This window comes from Lynx canadensis, chromosome A1, assembly GCF_007474595.2.
Source record: "Lynx canadensis isolate LIC74 chromosome A1, mLynCan4.pri.v2, whole genome shotgun sequence".
Lineage (NCBI taxonomy): Eukaryota > Metazoa > Chordata > Mammalia > Carnivora > Felidae > Lynx > Lynx canadensis.
This window is the reverse complement of record NC_044303.2, coordinates 64,214,192-64,237,828: the sequence shown is the minus strand read 5'-3', so window position 1 is coordinate 64,237,828 and position 23,637 is coordinate 64,214,192. Positions and strand designations below refer to the sequence as shown.

Sequence of the window (23,637 nt, the reverse complement as noted above, 5' to 3'; positions counted from 1 at the left end):
AACAGATTCTTCTCCAGAGACTCCAGAAGAGACACAGCCTTGCTGCTGACACCTTGATGTTAGGCCATTATCTGCAGCACTGTAAAATAATAAATTTATGGCAAGCTGTTATTTCAGCAAAAGGAAACTGACATAGCCAAGGTCCCAGAATAGTCTAAACAAGTTTGAAAAAGACCAACAAAATTGAAAGGCTCACCCTTCCTGATTTCCAAACTTTCTACAAAGCTAGAGTAATTATATCAGTGTGGGACTGGCTTAAAGATATTTATAGTCAACTGATTCTTGACAGGGGTGGCAAGGTAATTCAACAGGGAAATAATAGTCTTTTCAACAAATAGTGCCGAGAAAATTGTATACACACATGCAAAACGGTGAAATTAGATTCTGACCTTACATCATATACAAGCGGTAACCCAAAGTGGATCAAAAACCTAAGTGTAAGAGCTAAAAGTATAAAACTCTTATAAGAAAAGATAAATACAAATCTTCATGACCTTGGATTAGAACAGGGCTTCTTATAGGTGACACCAGATTATAAGCACCAAAAGAAAGTAATACATCGTAGTTAATCAACATTCAATGTTTTGTGTGTAAAATAGATCATCAAGAAAGTGAAAAGACTGCACACAGGATGGTTGAAAATGTTTACAAATCATACATCTCATAAGGGACTTGTATTCAGAATATATATAGAACCCTTACAACTCAACAATTAAAAATGGGAAAATGGTTTGAATAGATAGTTCTCCAAAGATGATATACAAATACACAAAAAAAAACACATAAAAAGATGCTCAACATTAATAGTCATGAGGGAAATGCAAATCAAAATTACAATGGGATACCATTTTATACTCACTAGGAAGGTTAAGGTCAACAGATAGAAAATAAAAAGTGAGGGTGAGGAGGTAGAGACAATCCCTCATCCTTTTCTAGTGGGAATGTAAAATGGTACAGCCACTTTGGAAAGCAGTTTTGCATTTCCTCACCAAAGTTAAACATGGTGTTACCAAATGCCCCAGAAATTTTACTCCTACGTATATATCTAAGAGAATTGAAAACATATGTCTACCCAAAACGTGTACATAAATGTTTATAGCACCTTTATCCATAATAGCCAAAAAGCAGAAACAGCCCAAATGCCGATCAATTGATGAATGGATAAACAAGTGGCATCTCCACTTTTTATCAACCATAATAAGGCATGAAATACATCTGCAACATAAATGGACCTTGAAAACATTGTGAAGTGAATAAAACCTGACACGGAAGGTATTGTATGATTCTACTTTTATGGGATGTCCAGAAACAGCAAATCTACAGAGACAGAAGGTAAATCAGTCATTGCCAGGGGCTGGGGAGGGGAGTTAATATGATCTTTCAAATAAGAGATCTTTCAAATAAGAATTTGGTGTCTTTCAGTGATAAAACTCTTCTGGAATTTGTGGCAATCATTACATAACTTATGAATACACTATTCACTGAATTGTACATTCTTAACGGGTAAACTTTTTGGTATGTGAATTACAGTTCAGTAAAAACTATGATAAATGCAAAACAACAGGTTTATTCCAATAATACAAGATTGTTTTAATATCACAAAATCAATCAGTGTAATTTTCAACATTAACTGTTTGAAAATCTAATCTCAGAGGATGCACAAAATTGGATTTTTTAAATGTATAAATGAGGAATACAACAAATTTCTTTAACCTGATTAGAGAGAGACATAAAAACCTATGCAAATATCATAATTAATAAGGGGATATTGAAAGCTTTCCTTCTGAGATCAGAAACAGGACAAGATTCCCCAGCCAGTTCAATAAAAGAAAATTTTAAAAAGTGCCTAAGTGGATCCTGAGAAACTTAACAGGAACCCATGGGGGAGGGGAAGGAAAAAAAAAAAAAAAGAGGTTAGAGTGGGAGAGAGCCAAAGCATAAGAGACTGTTAAAAACTGAGAACAAACTGAGGGTTGATGGGGGGTGGGAGGGAGGGGAGGGTAGGTGATGGGTATTGAGGAGGGCACCTTTTGGGATGAGCACTGGGTGTTGTATGGAAACCAATTTGTCAATAAATTTCATATATATATATAAAAAAAAAGAAAATTATAATGAAAAAAAAAAGTGCCTAAGTATTGGCAAAAAGGAAATACACTGGTCAAAATTATTTGCAAACTGCATTGGATATGCAGAAAATTTTAAATGTTAGAATTAATAAGTAAGTATAACTAGCAAGATCACTGGATACAATATCTGCATATAAAAATTTAAGGAAATGTATTTCCTTAAACTAGCAATAACCAATTAGAAAATGATAAAAATATACCATTTATGATCAAAGTTTTGTTAATTTCATGAAATAAATTGGAAAGTTTTCCTTTTTTATATGTTCTGGAAAATCTGAACAAATTTTCAAGTCATTTAAATAATGTTAAATATATCCCTCCAATAACAACAGCAAAAAATATTCAAGTTGCATGTGATTGTGGATATTCTTAACGGTATTAGGAATATCTCTTTATTGAAAACCCTTTTTAGATATAAATTAGGGACTCCTAAGAATGTTTTGACCTAAGTATTCTTTTTTTTTTATTTACCAAAATTGAGAAATTTTTTATCTCTCATTTTTTAAAAAGTAACACAGGCTTATTTTTAAATTTGCAATTAATACAGATATGTAAAAAGTAGAAAATGAAGGTAATCTACATACTAATATTAACAATAACCATTCATAGGGGCACCTGAGTGGCTCAGTCAGTTAAGCATCCAACTCTTGATTTTGGCTCATGTTGTGATCTCATGGTTTGTGAGATCAAGCCCTGTGTCAGGCTCTGTACTGACGGCACAGAGTCTGCTTCGGATTCTCTCTCTGCTTTTCTCTCTCTCTCTCTCTCTGTGTCTCTCACAAACTTAATAAATAAGCTTTAAAAGGACAATAACAGGGGCGCCTGGGTGGCGCAGTCGGTTAAGCGTCCGACTTCAGCCAGGTCACGATCTCGCGGTCCGTGAGTTCGAGCCCCGCGTCGGGCTCTGGGCTGATGGCTCAGAGCCTGGAGCCTGTTTCCGATTCTGTGTCTCCCTCTCTCTCTGCCCCTCCCCCGTTCATGCTCTGTCTCTCTCTGTCCCAAAAATAAATAAAAAACGTTGAAAAAAAAATTAAAAAAAATAAAAATAAAAATAAAAGGACAATAACCATGTATACTATTTTGGTGTATACCCTTATATATGTATGTGTGGGGGTGTACATACATGTAGCTGTAGATATATACATATATATATGTATACACACATACACATAAGTAAGAGTACTTGCATGTGTGGGTGGGGGAGAAATACATAGGTAAATAGAAACAGAGAGATAGATGTCAAATATAGCATGCATTATATTTTGCAAACTATTTTTATTTTTGAATTTAGACAACTTATAGAACTTAATAAACATAGTAACTAGAAACCCTAGAGTTATTTCCATATTTCCAAATTTCTGAAATGACATCTGTGTACACATAAACATTCATCACAATCAACTACACATGCTGCTCAGAGTTCTTTCCTCCAGCTGACATGTTAGATTAAAGTAATGATTGACATGAGTTTGCATACTATTTGGGAATTTAATATTGGTTATGTTGGATTTCTTCTGTTGCTAAAACATACAGCTTGGAAATACACATTTTGTTTGCCTGCAACTGGATGGTGCACATATACTAGAATTAAAGAATTACAGCTAGTAGGTCCCCAGCTTGCATCCTTAAGCAATCCTTATAAATACTACCTTTCTTATTAGCATGGCCTTCTGTTCTCAGTTTCAATAGGGCACACTCAGGAATTTAAACCATAGTGCTTCCTCATTTAAATAGATAATCTGCCACTCAAAAACTGTGTAGACCTTAAAGTTTGATGTTAGAAATGGAGCTAAGAGTTCCGAATATTTTAAATAACAGACTATAGTGGCACCTGAGTGGCTCAGTCAGTTAAGAGTCTGATCAGGTCATGATCTCACAGTTTGTGAGTTTGAGTCCCACATTGGGCTCCATGCCCACAGCTCAGAGCCTGGAGCCTGCTTCAGATTCTGTGTCTCCCTCTCTCTCTGTTCCTCCCCTGCTTGTACTCTGTCTCTCTCTCTCTCTGTCTCTCTCAGAAATAAATAAACATTAAATAACAGACTATAACTTTGTGCAGTGCTTTTGTTGGTCATTTAAAACAACAGAAAGATTTGGTACTCGTGATTTTCCTCAATAGTGGTTACAAATAGTCTTTTCTTAAGACAGATACCGTATGTTTTCACTCTTATGTGGATCCTGAGAAACTTAACAGAAGACCATGGGGGAGGGGAAGGAAAAAGAAGAGAGGGAGAGAGCAAAACCATAAGAGACTCTTAAAAACTGAGAATAAACTGAAGGGTTGATGGGGGTGGGAGGGGGGGTGGGTGATGGTCACTGAGGAGGGCACCTTTTGGGATGAGCACTGGGTGTTGTATGGAAACCAATTTGACAATAAATTTCATATTTAAAAAAATAGTCTTCTCTTCCTTTACTATATTTGAACAGCATATTTCATTCCACACATCCTTTGCTTGCTGCCAGAACCCTAATACTGCGAAGGTAGAGAGCTTCTCTAGTACAGTGTTTGTAAATGTCAAGTAGCCAACAGATATTTGGAAATCTAGGGATATTCACCTTTCTAACATTTGCTTAAAGCCATCTGAAATTAACGTTCTCTGCTTTCTACTCTTCTTACCCAAAAAACAACAACAACAAAAACCTTATACAGATGTGACACAAAACATTACATAAAGCTTTTATTCAGCCCTCTTCCAATGAGGCAGGAATTACACATGCATGTATAAAATAAAAGGGGGGGGGAAATATTTTTATAGTAATCTGTATATTTGATGTCAAGTTACCCTTTGATGTATCTGCAATTTTTTTTAATTTTTTTAACATTTATTTATTATTGAGAGACAGAGAGAGACAGAGCATGAGCCGGGCAGACAGAAGAGGAGACACAGAATCCGAAGCAGGCTCTAGGCTCTGAGCTGTCAGCACAGAGCCCAACATGGGGCTCGAACTCACAAACCGTGAGATCATGACCCGAGCTGAAGTTGGACGCTTAACCAACTGAGACACCCAGGCGCCCCTGTATTTGCAATTTTCTAGTGAAACAAATGCTGTTTATTTTGGATTAGGAGGAAGCTCGTGCATTGTCCACCAGGATTCACTTGCTGCTAAAGAAGCACTATCCTGAAGCCAATCGCATGCCCCTCAAACCAAGTCTGCTTGCTTTTATTTTATTTTCCCAGCCTGATTACTCAACATCTGTGAATAAGAGTAATTTGAAAGATGAAACTAAAAATGACATAGAGTTGGCCCACCCTCTCTCCTAAGAGTACCTAATTCTCCTCTGAGGCCTTAGGACTGTGAACTAGGGAAATGGAGAATGAAGAGCTGGCCCCATTAATTCTGGAAAACTCTACTCTGGACAAGCTGCTTGTGCATGGTGCAAGGAAGCCAACGGATGCCTGAGTAACACTTTGTAGGGAGTTTTGGCCTCCTCTGGGCTCCATTTTTTCTTTCTGTTTCTTTTGTTTTGTCTTCCAGGTTTGTTCTATCAAAACCTAATGTTGGGTTGCCTAGGTGGCTCAGTTGGCTGAATGTCCAACTCTTGATTTTGGCTCAGGTCATGATCTCAGGAGCGTAGGATCATGCCCCAGGCCGGGCTCCGCCCTAAGCATAAAGCCTGATTAAGATTCATTCTCTCTCCCTCTGTCCCTTTCCTTCTGCTCATGTGCCTTCTCTCTCTTTAAAATAAAATAAAATAGGGGCGCCTGGGTGGCGCAGTCGGTTGGGCGTCCGACTTCAGCCAGGTCACGATCTCGCGGTCCGGGAGTTCGAGCCCCGCGTCGGGCTCTGGGCTGATGGCTCAGAGCCTGGAGCCTGTTTCCGATTCTGTGTCTCCCTCTCTCTCTGCCCCTCCCCCGTTCATGCTCTGTCTCTCTCTGTCCCAAAAATAAATAAACGTTGAAAAAAAATTTTTTTTAAATAAAATAAAATTAAATTAAATTAAATTAAATTAAATTAAATTAAATAAATAAATAAATAACTATAAATAAATAAGAAACCTAATGTAACAAAATCGGAGTAAATCTTCAACATCCTTTCTATTTTCCCCATTTTCACTACTCCAACATTCAGCCATACCTGCACCCCAATCCACCATCTAACATTCATTTAGTAAATATTCAAGGTGATTTGTATCAAATCACTTTAAAGGAGCTGATTGGAGATAGAGCAATTAGCATAGTATATGGTTAGATTAGCATATGGCCGCCCTTATCCTCTAACATCACAGAGTAATGTTTCCTATTTTCAAGTCCTTGAAAATATTCTGTTCTTTCAAGGTCCAAAACTTTACAAGTTTACTAGCCATCTTTTCCCCTTAAGCTTCTGCCTCCCTTTTTCAATTCATATTTGTTCTATAAAAATTATCCCCCAAAAGAAAAATTAATCTTCCACGAAGACTGGTTTTTTTTTTTTTTACATTATCTGCTAGTTACTTAAAGTTCAGACTCTTCAACCCATACTTAAAATCTTGTCTTTTCAACTCTTTCATATTCAGTTACTGTTATAGAAAATGATTATATAGCTACAGTCTTGCAAAATATTCACTATAAATGATAGTGTGAATAGGCAAAACACCAAGCACCTTAAAAAGTAACTAGCTTACACTAGTCCCTTCAAAAAGCAATTAATAACACGTGTGCTCCAAACAACTATTTCTAAACACATGTGTCTCAGTAACCAAACTTAGCTGGAAACATAAAAGAGATTAAAGATCTGGTCAACTGACCCAACGTACAATTTTGAAAATGTAAGTTTAATTTGTTCCTGATAAATGACTTCTCAAAAATAACCCATTAATGGGGCACCTGGGTGGCTCAGTCAGTTAAGTGTCCGACTTCACCTCAGGTCTGACCCTGCAGTCTGAGAGTTCGAGCCCCACGTCAGGCTCTGTACTGACAGCTCAGAGCCTGGAGCCTGCTTCAGATTCTGTGTCTCCCTCTCTCTGCCCCTCTTCTGCTCATGCTTTGTCTCTCTCTCTCTCTCAAATATAAATAAAGATTAAAAAAAATTAAATAACCCATTAATAAAGGACATTGTCAGAAAAGTAAAACTTATTTTGGGCCTTTTAGTAAGTAACATATCTGTTTGATTTAAACCTAGGAGATACCGAATGATATGAAGAAATTAGGTTGTAGCTAAATATCCATGAATATTAGGGTTATTCTCTATTGGTTTGGAGTGCTCTTTTACACACCAATATTCAGCTTTAGGAATTTAGGGACTCATTAACTTTGTTAAACATGGAATTTAGCTTTTTTTTTTTTTCTAAAAAAAAGAGCTAATTATTTCTTTACTATTTTTATATCCAAGTACACTCTTCTTATTACTCACAAAGGACAAATCTTTACCAATCCCCAATCCCTTCAGTCAGGGAAATAATTTCATTTAAACATCCCCTGAAAGCAATTATTTATGGACTCCACAGAAACTGGGGTAAACTTTTTGTGGTCCCATTTATTTTGTGGAAATTCTAGATTGCTTATAAAAGAATATGAACTCATAACTATTTGGTTAAAACATTAACAGAAAAATAGAGCAAAAGTAAAGCAATGATCCCACCGCATAACAGAAATACCTTGTTATAATTTAACTGACATTTCAGGTGTTCTCAAAGTGTTATTTTGATATTTAACAACATCACTGATTGGAGAGGCTCTACATTCCCTGTATTATCAAAATTTTATGAACCAAAAATATTAACATAATTGGTTTTATTGAGAATTTCTTTGTTGTTCTCAGATGTTCTCTGAACAGAAAATCTATGATAAACACTGTAACAAATTTGAAGAAACCCCTCTCTGGGCATCTTCCCTAGCTGACACTGTGTTCTATCTTCCAGCAATGTACAACACTTATTTTGCCATAATTTCTGTGGCATAGTTGTCTCTGAGGTCTCCTTTAAAATCTCCAAGCTTCTCACATTTCAAGTTTCTCTAGAGCAATGTTTCTCAACCGTGGCTGGCAGTCCTGATGTCCAGCTGTGTCTCAGACCAATTTCATAAAAATTTCAAGGGTGGAACCCTGACATCGGTAATTTTTAAAACTCCCAGGTGGTTCCAATGTGCAGTCATGGTTGAAACACACGATTTAGAGTGAGAAATGACCTCCGGCTATCCCACGACTTTTCTATTAATAGCTTAACATATTACAAGTGGCAAAATGGCATCAGTGAACATTTATGGTTGTAAAATAGAGCTGTTTTGTTCCAGTTCTGCTGAAGTATTTTTGTAAAACCTCTAGGTCTGTGTCCCTGTAATTTGAAGTTTGAGCCATCAAATTCTGATAAAGAATCTTTGCTAAATTTAGAGCAGAGTTAAAGCATGATTTTCCTGATTTAAAAATGGCAGCTTTCAGTAAAATTTGGCCATTTAATTATGTACCTAAAAAATCAATTTTGAACAAAAGTGTCACTCTCAAATGATTAAAATTTTAATAAATTTCAGGTAAATAATAAGTTGTAGATACCATTTATTTAGATCAATTTATTAATGCATAGAATTCCTAGGAGCATCACTCTCATTAATAACTTATTTACATAAATTCTTATATATTAAATTCACTGTGCTAACATTTTCGTTATCTGAAATGCCTGAATGTTATATCACTAACATTTTTAGCTTTCTAGTCAAGAAAAACTCTTTTAATTGCTCATTCTAATAGCTCAAAAGAAAATCGTGTTTTTTGTTTTGTTTTGTTTTGTTTTTGGTTTCCATAAATATGAAATTTATTGTCAAACTGGTTTCCATACAACACCCAGTGCTCTTCCCAAAAGGTGGCCTCCTCAATAGCCATCACACTCATGTTTTTTGTTTTGAACCCACCTTTAAATTTCAGCTCCAAGCTCTTCTAACTTATTTATTTTAAATTTGTTGCAGAGTTAATTGTCAAAACTCTGGATTTATTTCTCAACAATGTTACTCTCAGGTTTAAACATGTTAGGAATAATAAGACACCCTTCATTCATCAATAATAAGGAAATCTTTTCTAAGAAGATTTCACTCTAAATTGTATCCTTGCCGCAGCCCTTTCATTAGGCAAGTTTCAAGTTTATTTGATTTGGACAACCATTTTATCAATTTCCTTAATGGGACCTAGCAAACTTTGACATTTGAAATAAAAAGGAAAAGAAAACGTCAATATGGAAATTTAAGTTACTATGGAATAAAATTTATGAGAAGGTTATTATTAACACTGATGTAGGGGCTCCTGTGTGGCTCGGTTGGTTAAGCCTCTGACTTCAGCTCAGTCATGATCTCACAGCTAGAGATTTGAGCCCCCCATCAGGCTCTCTACTGTCAGCACAGAGCTTGTTTCAGATCTTCTGTCCCCTCTCTTTCTGGCCTTCCCCCCACCACCCCTGTGTGTGTGAGCTCTCTCTCTCGAAAATAAAATAAACATTAAAACAAAAACAATGATGTAAACCCAACTGTTTGGGGGATTATAGTGAATCTGATGACATTGAACAAGTTCCATGACATTTACCCATGAACCAACTGAGAAAATATATTTCAAGAAAGAGCCTTTGGTCCCAGGTTGCTGAGACCTGAATTACCATGCAAATTTGGTGTCTTCTTTTTAAGTAAACCTCATTTTCCATGCCAGTTCATAAAGTGGTAACAGGGAGGCAGGGCAAAAATATCAATCTGATAGGCAGTCTTTCCAAATCTGCTTCCCCAAGTAGAAGTGATTCACTCTCTTGCTACTTCTCCTTCCTGTAAATATTTATATTAAAGAGGCTCTATATCACTTAATGACAAACCCATTCGTCTGGGTAATAATTTGATCTGACTCATAACCATATCTCTAGCAACTAGGGGTTCACACTTGGTATTCAATAAATGTTTGCTGAATGAATGATGAGGGATGTGGAGTACACAGATTTAGCATTTGTTGTAAAGCATCAAATTGCATGCCTAAGATCTGTGCATTTTACTGTACTTCAACAACAAAGAACAAAACAAATGTTTTCATTCCCCTTGGAACATGCTTTGAGAATCAGATGACAAACCATTATGGAATTGGAGAGTTCCTCCTTCACAAGTAGGTTAATAGGCATTTTAATAATCCACATTGTTCTCTGGACTAGAGAGTTTACTATTTTACAAAATCAAACTCATCCACAAATTTGCCACCAATATGGATATTCAAATAATGTGCAAACACACATGTCAAATTCAAGGAAGATGTCTTAAATACTAACAACTTCATTGAAATAAAATTGAAGTTTTGTGTAGTAATTATTTTGTGGGATTAGGCATATTTGGTTGTTACTCCACTAAAACATGTCAACATCCCTTTATAGTCAGACTTTGCATAAAAGATACACTCTGATTTTCTTTTACAAATGTTTGAAAATTTTTACAGAGTTATGTATAAGTAACCAAAAATTGGGTATGGACTAAACTAAAGCAAATGGGCTACAACATTGTTTAATAATCTAGTACCCTAAACAGGTCCTAAAAGATATATAAGTACATTACTTACAAGTAAAAATCTACCATTTTATTATCAGTTATCTAGACAACAGTTATAATTAACTAAAAAAAATGCCCTATAGAATGGTCAGAGTATATAAACCCCAATCAGTAAATAAAAAAATATATACATAACTGTTCCTTTCCTAATCATCTTATCCTTGTTTCTTTGATGTCATTACTTGATCTTTAAGAGGTAAGAAAGCATATAAAGTGAAAAAACTTAAAACATGAAGACAGAAGCATGGTTTCACGGATATTAAAACTTGAAAACATGTTAAGAAATAATGATAAATAAATTCTTGCTGTTCTTAGCAACATGGAATAGAGGCTAGGAATAAAAAAGACCTTGTAGTCTACAGTATTGTTTGTTTGCTTGTTTGTTTAGAAAGAATTTTTCTCCTTAATGAAACAGAATGCAACGTATCACATAAATAAATTAAAAGAAGTAAAAGTGGGTGAATGTCCACAGTCTTACCTGCAGGCTCAGTTTTCACTTTTAGTAATGGATCCTGAGGGATAGCTGTAGAAAACTGAGACCAGAAAAAAATGAAATTCTCACTGACACAACAAAAAAGTCCCATTCCTCAAGAAGATGGGAATCTTCTTTGGTCGTGGAGTTAGTTTATAGCACAGTAAATTGAATGGCTTTGCTTAAATTGAATGTTTTTATCTAATTATATAGAAAAAATATAATTTCTATATTATATTAAAACTATGATCCATTACAGGAGTGATTATTAACTTTTAAAACTAATTTCATGAACTGATTTTATTTCCTTAAAATGGAAATCATACCACTTTGCATTGCACTTTGAATTTTTTTTTTCCAGTGAGCTTATGAAATTGTTGCATATGCAAATATGCCATACCTGTTAGCATTTCTTATATACTTTGCAAATGAAGTGTCTAAAGCAAATTCTATACTCAATTTCTGGTTTTGTTGTAAACCAATACTACTTAATAGCTTAGTACACCTGATGTGACTTGGCATTTTCAAAACTGATTTATTGCACACTCTGAAAAACTTGTTAGTTCTAACCTGGAGAATGCAATAGGTTCTTCTGCCATGATAATTATTATGCAGCTGATAGATCTGTTATGTCTTCCCTCAGTTTATGTAATTGTGATTTATCAGCCATTTCCAAGAGAAATCACGTCTCCAAAGCAATAGGTTCTGCCTTTCCTATTGACTAAAGTGCTCTGCGTTATCTGAAGAGTAGCCCTGTTACCGAGAGAGACCTATACAAACCCATCCTATTTCAAGCCCTGGCGTATGTCCTGGGGAGAAACTGATATGTCTTTTATTCTTTGCAGTAGGTCTGGTCAATGTCTTACAATTCAAATACAATTAACCTAGAGTTTGCAGTTTGCTTCTACTGCTTATGAATAGCTGCAATCAATAGGTTACACATGATTGACTTCCTAAATACTTTTAAAAGCTGCCAAATAATTAAGTAGGGTTGGTGACAATTTAAGGTATATGGAGGTAATGACTTTTCTTATTTCTTTAATAATTTCCATTCTCAAATTGTAACTCTTTCTTTTAATTGACAATGGCCACTTGACAAGCATTGTTTGTAATTACGCTTTTTTTTAATCCAAAGTTCAGTGACTTCTGTCACAACAAAATTATAAAAAGCTGCCATCCTAGATGGCTCCTTCATAGCCATATGAGAAAGTTATTTTCATGTATGCATTTCTTTTTCTGTATTATAAAGTGACAAAAAGAGCTTTGAGAATTCTGTATCCTTTCTTTTATTGATGAGAACCCAAATTAAGTTATGGTTAAAGAGGTTTTAGAAAAATATCATGTTAGTTTTTTCTCTGAGTTTTCTCTTACGTGGCAAAAAGTAAAGCAATGGAGAATCAGGTTAAAGAAAACTATCATTCTCTATACTCCATGTGAGAATAAAGAAATGAAATAATTTTAGGATAACTAAAATTAAAATAATTTTTAATTATTATTTAAATAATAATTATATTTAAGTAATATTTAATTTAAAAAAATTAAATTTAATTAAATATTAAATATATTTAAATATTTAAATAATAATAATAATTAACAATAATAATAATTAAATAATTATTATTTTAATTATTATTTAATTAATTTTAGGATAACTAAAATTATTTTAATAGTTACTTCAAATTTTAAAGATAGAATAAATTGGATTCAGCACAAAGAGCATCTACTATTACTATAATAACTACCTTTGAATCCATAATTCATGTATTTACATTTACATAAAATCTATCAGTTCTTTCTTGTTTTACTATTGCAGGCATCTTTGATTCTTATAAGGGGACAGTATATGATAGACTTGAGGAATATGAATTAGACCTGGAAAATCATATGAAAATTATTTTCTTTTATCAGTCAGTCTATTGACCTATCAATCTATTGATCTGTCTATTCACTCTAGACCTATATCAAATGTATTTATAATATAAAAATAATGAAATCCAAAAAAATAATGAAATCCAAGGTGAATACAAAGAAATCCTATCTGTAAAGTGGGCAACTTATATCAACTTTACTTAAATAAATCTTTATATCTCTAGCAAAAGTGAGTCTAACAGCTAAGATAATATATTTCACATATGCTCAGTAGTAAACAAATTTATAGTTAAAAAGATGCTCATCTAAATATATTTATAACAATGAAAATACGAAAATACCTTAACAATCCATCATGGCTATGTAAATGATGGTACACCTTTATAAATGAAAACTACACAGTCATTATAAAAGATATTAAACACTAACGTGGAAAAATCTCAACGCTATACTATTGTGTGAATAAAGAAAGTTAGAAGCAAAAACATATGTAGCATATATCCTTTTATATAAAATAATATTAGAGCATATGCATTCAGAGAGAGATGTCTATACATATGTCTTTAGCTTATAAACATCTGTCACCTTTGGGCAGTTTGATTTGTACTGATATCTATGTTCTTCTTTTTATCCAGAGTGGTAATAGCATTGATGATCTTTCTGCAATGACTGTGAATCTTCTTATGTACCCTCCAGATGTACCTCCTCATTGAGACTATTTTTTGGTCTTCTCATCTGAGGCATTTTAAGTTGATATAACTATGAACATATTCTTAGAAGTTATAGCCAAATAATAAGTAATCCTTGCATGGTTGCTCCTTAAATCTGAATACTAAGGAGTAGAATGCAGTTCAGTAAAAAACACATACAACAAAGGTCAAGTGTTCTTACATAAAATACTAGATTTTAGGAGAAGGGAATAAAAAAAAAAGGTTCATGATGAACAAAAAAGAAGAGAGGCAAGGTAATTAGAAAAACATGATACAGCACAAGAAATTGCAATGTTATCAGAGTCAAGGGTTTTCTAATAGGGATAACAGAAGACCTCAACATTTGTTTCCATCCCTGCAGTGAAAAGAGAATCAAAACCTGAAAACTCAATCTCAAGTAACACTACGGCATTTTGGTGATAATGACATTTCTGTGTAGATTCATCAATTGTAACAACTGTGATATCTGGTGTTACATGTTGAGTGTAGGGGAGGTTGTGCATGTTGGGGGACAGAGGGTGTATGAAAACTTTCTGTACGTCCTGTTCAATTTTTCTGTGAACCTAAAACAGCTCTAAATGATAAAGTTTATAGATAAAAAATTAAAGATCCTACGCTAACTGCTGAAAGCAATGTGGTCAATGTCTTCCGGCCATCCCAAAGGACCCTAACCAAGATTCAATTGTCACGTGGAGGGAGTGGTCCAAGGGGGTAATGGAAACCATGAATCTCTTGATGCCTAGACATAAAATCCCTTGGCATCACTTCTATTGCATTCAATTTGAAAAAGCCAGTCACAGAGCCAACTTAGGTTCAAAGAAAGAGGCAATGGCCTGCCCACCTCAGTAGGAAGAATGGGAAAAAATTGGTGGTCAATTTTAATCAATCTTGGGAAGAGATCTCAGGAGGGAACTTGGCAAAAGCATCAATTTATATTAGGTAATTGAGGTTAATCAGGTTAATCAGGTTAATTAGGAACTGTGTTATTAGATGTGACCTAGTATTATACCTCCTTGTCTGAGTTGGAGAGGGTATGAACTCAAGAACATTGTCATCATTTTAGAAAAGTAAAGTAGCTAAATTGCTACATTTTATGTCTTAAAAACTACATAAACTATGGTAATAGAATAAAGAAACAAGCAAATTAAAATTAGCAACTCAAAATTCATGCATCATTCAAATTTAATTTGCATGGCATGGAATCATGAGCTTTTTTTAATTAAAAATATTGTTATAGAGTTACATAAAAATATATTGGAGGAAAATTAATCCTTATTATATTTGGTGCAGGATATTTCTTTCTAAAATTACAGATAAAGTTTTGTGCCTCAAATGATAAAAATAAAAAAGAGAACACTACTGTGGTAAAGAGAATAAAGCTTCCCTCTCTCTACAGATTTCCATACTCCAATCCTCAAAACTGGTGAGTATGTTAACTTATGTGGTAAAAGGGAGTGTGCAGACGTGATTACATTAAAAATTTTGAAATGAGGGGACATCTGGGTGGCTCAGTCAGTTGGACATCCAACTCTTGATTTCGGCTCAGGTCATGATCTCAGGGTTCGTGAGATGAAGCCCCTCATTGAGATTCTCTCTCTCTCTTCCCCTCTCTCTCTCTGTCCCTCCCCTCCTCATGCTCCCTCTTTCTCTCTCTCTCAAAATAAATAATAAACTTAAAAGAAAAGAATTTTGAAATGAGAAGATTAATCTGGATTATCTGGTGAGCTCATTGTAATCCCATGGGTCTTTATAAGTGCGGGGGGAAAAAAAGTAGAGTCAGAGGAGTTGTGATGATAGAATACAGGCAGTCTCTAGAAGCTGGAAAAGTCTGGAACAGAATCTTCCTTAGAGACTGCATAAGGAACATAACCTTTAATGTTAGCCTCAGAAGACCTAGTGCAGATTTCTGGTCTCTGGAACTGTAATGGTACATTAAACAACTACATCTGCAGTAATTTGTTATAGTGGCAATCAAAAGCTAGTAAATTATCAAAAATTTAAAAACGTAAGTTATAATTATTTCCCTAAAATGACAGCTCACAACCAATGAATCATTAGAGAAATTTTAAAACTAATTTGTATGGTAAATTAGTTAACTACATTGATGTTATCCAATGGAGTCATCTAGGATTTAGAAACCATGGTTTTTAAGTAATAAAGGTGGTTGAAAGCATGTAAAATATGATTTGAAAAACATGTGTCAAAAATATATAATTCTCTTCTGGGGCATGTTATTCAATCAACTTTAATATTTTAGAAACACACAGAGACATTCAATGATAAGTTAAATATAACCTATGTATAAATACATTTATGTATAAATTAATCTATATATAAATAAATATAAATAAAATAATATTTTATTCTAACCTATACACTAAGATATGGAAGATTTTTTTAATATTTATTTATTTATTTATTTATTTATTTAGAGATCAAGACAGTGCAAACTAGGGAGGGGCAGAGAGAAAGGGAGAAAAAGAATCTCAATCAGGCTCTGTACTGTTCAGTGCAGAGCCCGATGCGGGGTTCCATCCCACAAACTGAGATCATGACATGAGCCAAAATCAATAGTCAGACACTTAACTGACTGAGCCACCCACATGCCCAAAGAGATGGAAGAAATTTTTAATTTGTGAGTTCAGGGTTCTCTCTCCATGTGATAGTTAGCAATTTCTAGTTTATCAGGGTGAGGCGGGATGTGTGTGCATGCATACTCCCTCTATTCTCCTAAATAACTTAACTGGTATGCACAAGAGAACCTGGGGAAGGAATGAGGAGAAAAACAAGGATTTCTTTGTAGATCTATAGAATTAATTTACCATTGAAAGAAAAAAATGTGTGTGCTCACTTCCACAGCACTACAGTAAATTTGAAAAGATACAAGGAAGGAAGACCAGCATGGTCCCAGTGCAAGGATGACACACAAATTCAGGAGGCATTCCATATTGACAAGAGAAGGGAAGGGAAGGGAAGGGAAGGGAAGGGAAGGGAAGGGAAGGGAAGGGAAGGGAAGGGAAGGGAAGGGAAGGGAAGGGAAAGGAAAGGAAAGGAAAGGAAAGGAAAGGAAAGGAAAGGAAAGGAAAGGAAAGGAAAGGAAAAGAAAAGAAAAAAGAAAGAAAAATGAGAATTGAACATGTCAACATTTTTTCATCTTCATTTATGGGAAATCTAAATACACTTCAACATTACAATGAAATGGAGAAAGAACAAATATGCATAGCCAAGAAATGTGCAACCTAATCAGTTTCAATCATAGACAAAGTGGCCACCAGTGGGCCTATTACTACACATGATAAAATGAATGCCTAGTGTGCACAATGGCATCAGCTTGCCACTGTTCTGTTTCCCATCTTAATTAGAACAAGAGCTCCAATATTATTTATTTTAAATTTATGCTAATGAACAAGGTCACTTTCCTCCTGAAAGCCTTTTTAATTCTCTACAGTTTACAGAATCAAGTCAAACTCGTTAACTCATCTTTATAAGTTCCTGCCTACCTTACCTTATATTTCCAATTCTCCAAATATTTTTGTTCAAAGCAGAAGACACAGCCTGGAGCCATGTTCTTAGCATTCCTCTACTTCCCCTAGCCTGGACCACCTCATCCACATTTGGTAAAGTGTTCAGAGGATATCAGAAGCTCCCCAGACCCCATGTTAACTGCTTAGGATGGTGTTTCTGGGGATGTAGAAAAAAACCTTAGAAAGTTGGCAATGTGGACTCCATTTGTAGATGTGACACTTACCTGCCAAGACTTAGGGCAACATATGGGTACTGTGGGGTCTTGTTTTCCTAATATATAAAAGCAGGAGAGTGTTGGCAACATTCACCCCATGGGGACACTGTGTAGGTGAAGGGACACAGTGTTTGTACAGTGCCTGACACAGTCTTCGAACATGAAGGTACTTAAATGTCAGCTATTCCTACAGTAATTTAGAAGAGAATGGTTTGTAAAAAGGGAACTATAATCACAAAGAAAATGTAAGAGGGTCTTTGTTCTTCTAAAATACAAAAGAGGTATATTAGCAGTCGAAGTAGAAATCTAAGAAAACATAGTTTATTTATGTCAAGTTGTTTTAGCATAGGAAAGAAAGTTAAGTTTCTCTTTGGTTTTAGATGCACCTGATAACCCACAAGAATCAAAAGTGAGAAGGTTAAATTAATTACAGCATTCCCTATCTGACTATCAATGTGTGGTACTCGAGAGTCTTTGAATTGGTTGTACCATCTACTAGATGTCTCATTAATTAATGAGTTGAATAAAATATTTGACACATGTTCATTTACGAAAAAAAAGAAGTGGGAAGGAAATGGAGATGCCTACTCTACTGCGGCCACAGAGTAGGTCTTCAGCCTGCATTCTGGAAGTTTGACAATCACAGTGATTTGTACAAGCAGAAATTGAATGAGTGATAAAGGACAAAGTGCATGATGCTCTGATGAGTTAGGCCACACGAGAAAGGAGAAAATGTCGTTTGGTTCTCCAGAGGAAGGTGTAACCTTGGGTGTGGCTGCTCTTCACTTGTGGCCCTTGTGTCAGCACACCCTTGATGAAGCACAGCCTGGTGGTCTTGCTCTGCTCCCTTACTGACCCTCTCCGTCCTTAGTCCCTACCAGATCTGAGCCTTTTGGGTGCCCAATTGTGAGTAAATATTCTTGCACATAATTACAGTATTCATGAGAACACAAGAGAAGTAAGTTTGAAGCAAACAAACATTCACATTTTAGCAAAAGGCAATGTCTCCCTCCATCTTCTGCAGCAAGTGGGTGAGGACTTTTCACAAATGCTGGATCATAACCAGGAGAGATCCTACCTCTCTCCTAACAATGTCCCCTCTGCAGCCACATTGGTGTGCTTGCCATGGTCAAGCCTGATCTGCTCCTGCCTCAGAGCCTTTGCAATTCCTTCTGCTTGAGATGGCTAACTCCTTTGAATACTATCTGCTTAGTAAGGCCTCTCCTGACCACCCTATGGTGGGACCTCTAGCCTCCTTGACCCTCCATATTTTTGGCCTACAATACAGAACACTTTCGCATATACATCAATTTATTATGTAGGTTTGTCTCTCTCCAAAGGCCGATATAACAAGAACAGTGTTTTGTGCCGAAATAACAAGAACAGAGTCAGGCACATTGTAGGTATGCATTACGTAGTTATTAAATGAACATTTCTTGAATGAATTAGCATTCAGGATGTATTTTGGTCAAGCAAAAAAGTCTAAATAACATTCAATTCGAAACTGCTTGGTGCAACAGGGAAATCAGCACTAAATTTTGTTATTTTTACGTATTAACTAGTTAAAATATTTCAATTTTTGGTATCTCAAGGAATTTTCTTCAGCTTTACGGAAAATTCACTAACCCAGAATATTTTGTAAACCCAAATATGGTTCATGCAATTCTGTCTACATACATTAATATGAAGATGAAGTTTACATCTTGACTTTTGTTATAAATGTTTAAATTACTATTTATGAACCTTATAATTTTAAGAATGTAAATCCTTTAATAATCAATTACCACATCCAATTAGTTCACAATCATTGAAATATACAGTTGGGACTGGAGTTCATTTCAAATCTCAGAATACAAAGTCACTTAATTCAGAACTCCATCTGTGCCTCCGTCTCTAGAGTCTGACAAACAGTCTCCAAATTGTCTTCTGAGTTTTCATCAAAACAAGACACCAGTTTGGAATCTATTTTAACATTACTTGCACTATATGGGGACTCACATTGCATCTGCTTTGATTTTTCTCTAATGAAAGTTCCTAGTTGTTCTGTGTCAGAAAGGATGTAAGTATTCCCTAGAAATAGTGCTGTTATTTAGAATGCAACAATAGAGAAAATCGAAGCCCCAGATCTTATATTTCCTATTCATAAAATTGTAATTGGCCTTTTTATGTCTGTGTTACCCTTGAGACACAGGGAATTAATTTTATGTCCATGAACATATATAGGATACCCATAAAACTCAGAACAGTTCAAATTCTCATCCCCCAAAAAGAATTAGAAATAAAATCAAAGCATATTTTTCTTTAATCTTGGGGATTCTGTATAGTTTAATGTTACCTCTTGAGATGATATTAAATTGCAGTTATTGTAAATAACGGGCAAAGGAAGAACTATGGTATAATGTTTGCAATACCATTGTAAATAGAGAACAAATCCCCACCAAATTTACATTTCACTTGCAGGATGAAGCAGACTCCTTGCAGATATCAAATGTTTATACTCTCCTTTGTCATAGCTGCTACAAGTACAAGGCTTGTTCGCTCACTGGGTTCAAAGTCTGGTTTCACTACTCTACATGACCCAGGTATGGCTTGGACTTGCTAACATACGGCAAGCCTCATTTTACTCATCTCAACAGGGATAAAAATGCCTGCAGCAAAAATTGGGGAAGGGTGAGGCCTATGTAAATTAATATACATAAAATACCAGCATGATTTCCGGTTCACAGGAAATGCTCAATCAATTAGTGCCAACACCAAGGGCAATCAGACAGAACAGACATAATAGTATCAGCTCACGAAGAGCTGATAGCTCCAGAGGCAGAAAAGCTCTGCCATTTGGAATACAAAAGTAAGTCTTGGTCTTATGTCTCTGTATTTTTTGTTTGTGCTTAATGCACAAAATCAGGATCTATTCAGCACTTGAATGAGAAAACACACATACACAAACAGCCATCCAAAATAACTTCTTGTTTTTAAGATATGTATTGTTGTCTTCACTCCTCCTCTGTAAGTAATATCTACAACTTAAAAAAATTCCATAACACAATGAACAAATATCAAAGTAATACATAATTTTGTTATTGATACAGATTAATGGATAGCAATATAATATGAACATATTTCCAGATATGCCTGTATGAAGTTTTTTTATACCAATAAGATTATAACAATATGAATAACACCTCAAAAAACAAAGAAAAAGAAAGAAGGGACCAGACAAGAAAGAAGAGAAAAAGAGAGAGACACAGACAGATTGAAAGACAGAATAGAACAGGTACAGCAGCAATCTTAAACCAGCCCTATCAGGAACCTTCTCTTTCCACATCTCCCTTTTCATATGTCTGGTCTGGAGGAGAGGGGTCTCAGAGCTGTGGAAGAGTCTTTTTTTACTTACTCTTTTTGTTAATTTCTGTATGAGAGGGGCTCTATCTTCTGTCTTACCTTCTCTCTGTTATCCTGATGCTAATCAAGGCTGAAATTAAAAGATTCCCATCCTAACGATTTGTTTTACCTCATTAGCATAAGAGGCTGAAGCCACTAATGTAAAAGTGTACCTCTTTCCGTGTCTCGATAATCTCTGTGGAAACTAAAGAACCACGATGCATCAGACCCATGCTGCTCAAAATGTAGACTCCAGATGGGCAGCCTGGGCATCACTAGGGACCCGGTTAGAAAAGGAGAATTTCATTCCCTCCTCCAACAAATGCTGAAGCAGAATCTGCATTCTAACAAGTTTCTGAGGAGATTCATATGGATATTTAAGTTTGAGAAGCACTGCAATAAAGGGCTATTAATAATGATAGTTTCAATTCCCAAGCTGTGCTCCTTAAAAAATTAGTATCTTCCAAAATGCTTTCTATGAAAATGAGTTCTATAATCAAATATATTTTTAAAATATGCAACTAAATAAAGTTAAGCAAATTTCCTCTTGGGGGTCGTCTTGGAGCCTCTGTTATACTCCATCTTGTGTAGTATTTTGTCCTATGTTCAGTCTCCTCTTGCACCTGATCAAAATAAGAGTGTTGAGGCACCTGGGTGGCTTTGTCAGTTAAGCACCCTACTCTTGATTTCCGCTGGGGTCATGATCTCACAGCTTCTGAGTTCAAGCCCCACGTCAGGCTACATGCTGACAGTGCAGAACCTACTTGGGATTCTCACTCTCCTCTCTCTCTGCCCCTCCCCCCCTTTTTCTCTCTCTCTTTCTCTCAAAATAAATAAACAAAAATTTTTTTTTTAAAATAAGAGTCTTCAGGGGCGCCTGGGTGGCGCGTCCGACTTCAGCCAGGTCACGATCTCGCGGTCCGGGAGTTCGAGCCCCGCATCAGGCTCTGGGCTGATGGCTCGGAGCCTGGAGCCTGTTTCCGATTCTGTGTCTCCCTCTCTCTCTGACCCTCCCCCGTTCATGCTCTGTCTCTCTCTGTCCCAAAAATAAATAAAAACGTTGGAAAAAAAAAATTAAAAAAAAAAAAAATAAGAGTCTTCATTATGTTCCTCCTAAGGTAGATACTACCATAAAAACAATTTGTTAAAGCCATCCTCCAATAAGAAATATCTGAAGTTGCTTAAGTATGCTAGTCTTTTTTTTTTTTTTTTTTTAAATAGAGAAGACCTAGACTTTAAATTGCCTTTTACCAGGACACCTGGGTGGCTCAGTTGGTTAAGCACACGACTTCAGCTCAGGTCATGATCTCACAGGTCATGAGTTTGAGCCCCACGTCGGGTTCTGTGCTGACAGCTCAGAACCTGCAGCCTGTTTCAGATTCTGCCTCCCTCTCTCTCTGCCCATCCCCGCTCATGCTCTGTCTCTCAAAAATAAATAAACATTGGCAAAAAAAAAAAAAAAAGTCTAAATTGCCTTTTCCCAGTACCAAAACAAAAAGTTACATCTGTTGTTATAATTCAAATACTCTGTACTTGAACCATCTCTGGGAATATCCCACACAGGAACTCTGGTGGAGAGCTGGAATTCACAATAGTCATGTACTAAGAAAATACTAAACTTGCAAATATAAACACATTAGCACATGCTTCCCATTTCCTATTATAATCTTATTTTCAACAAGGTCCCATGTTTCTTTCTCACTCATTTCATTATTCAAAAGCCCTTTTAATTTTTTTCTATCATTTTCCATGTTCCAGGAAGACAAGTTTTACAGACATGAAGAATTTCACAGCCAGCTTTCTCCCCTTTCCCCTTAGAGATTATCAGGGACAATTAGCATTTAAAAAATTCAAGCTACCACTGAATTTGTTTTCAAATTCTTCCAGACATAATATTTTTTCTGGCTAAAAAAAAAAAAAATCTCATTTTTAGACTCCTTTTTCTCTTCACTTCTATCATAAAAATGCAGGCTGGCTGCTCTTTTTATACATTTTTGGTGATAACAAAATAAAGTTAATTAAGATTTCAATCTAGTTTTATCTGGCATCAAAACTTGTAATTATTCCAGGGGCGCCTGGGTGGCGCAGTCGGTTAAGTGTCCGACTTCAGCCAGGTCACGATCTCACGGTCCGTGGGTTCGAGCCCCACGTCGGGCTCTGGGCTGATGGCTCAGAGCCTGGAGCCTGTTTCCGATTCTGTGTCTCCCTCTCTCTCTGTCCCTCCCCCGCTCATGCTCTGTCTCTCTCTGTCTCAAAAATAAATAAAAAAAACGTTAAAAAATTAAAAAAAAAAAAACAAACTTGTAATTATTCCATTATATTCAATATTGCCTTCAGAGGCAATTAATGGTTAAAACATTACAAAATATTATTTTATATAATATCAGTAGTTTAATTCATTTTAGACTATCTCCCCCTACACCACCACCCGCCCCCCCCCCCCGGATTTCATAAAGGAACCATTAATCATCATTAAACTTAATTGCCCAAGAAAACAACTAAGCAGAATTGAGAGTATACAAAGAAGCTCAATGGTACATAAACACCTGTAATTCCTGCTTCCCTCGTGGTTTTTTATTTGGAGCTCAGATTTTAAAGCAATGCTGATTTACTCTCTCCCCGTCTTTATTTATTCAACAAATATTCATTTAATGCATATTAAATGCTAACGTCTGTTCCAGACTATGGGGATTTAAGAAAAATTTTTAAAAATAAACATACATTATAAGGTCAGGTAATGTAAGTGCTAAAAGGAAAATTAAAGCCATTTGAACAAACAGAAAATGACTTGGGTAGGGGAGCGAGGGGTTGTCTTCCTGGACCATGAAAAATAATAGAAAAAAATATGTAGATATATAGATATAGATAA

At 35.5% G+C, this 23,637-nt stretch overlaps 1 protein-coding gene and 1 non-coding gene across 2 annotated transcripts in view; one reads left to right on the top strand and one right to left on the bottom strand.

The window, feature by feature from the left end:
* LOC115512044 (glypican-5) overlaps positions 1-23,637 on the bottom strand; it is a 944,740-nt gene that overhangs the window by 808,883 nt on the left and 112,220 nt on the right. The gene's annotated exons all lie outside the window — the stretch shown is intronic.
* Positions 16,493-16,601, top strand: LOC115526565. The gene has a single exon (XR_003972629.1). It is a non-coding gene; the product is annotated as a U6 spliceosomal RNA (small nuclear RNA).